We start from the raw sequence: 449 nt of genomic DNA, 5'->3' as shown, positions 1-449 counted from the left end.
GGCAATAGGGTCAAGATAGGGTAAAAAGGGCAATAATCCTGGAGCCCCACAAAATTTGTTGCTTCTATGCATTATTTCACTGAATATTTGATTTGTTCCAAACAATTGACTGCAATGACAAAACAACAATTCTTCTAGCTTACTAACAGTGAGAAATGCAAAATTTCTGTTTTAATTTTGTGAGAGTGGGCCCATGATTGTCTTTCTTCCTTAATGTTAATTTCTTGACTTGACACAAGGCAGGCTGACAGATCTGACAGTTTTAGGCATTGAAAATGAAGCTGCTAGAAAAAATAGACTTCAGCAACATACCCAGTGATTTTGACATTAAGAAAGCATCAAGTTACTGAAATTGAGATAACAATAATATGATAACTAATTTGAAAAAGAATAGACTTAATCTCCAAACCATGACTTATCCTGGGGCCCTGCCTGGCTCTTCAAATCCC

The sequence above is a fragment of the Penaeus monodon genome, chromosome 30 (assembly GCF_015228065.2).
Source record: "Penaeus monodon isolate SGIC_2016 chromosome 30, NSTDA_Pmon_1, whole genome shotgun sequence".
Lineage (NCBI taxonomy): Eukaryota > Metazoa > Arthropoda > Malacostraca > Decapoda > Penaeidae > Penaeus > Penaeus monodon.
This window is presented reverse-complemented; position numbering follows the sequence as displayed.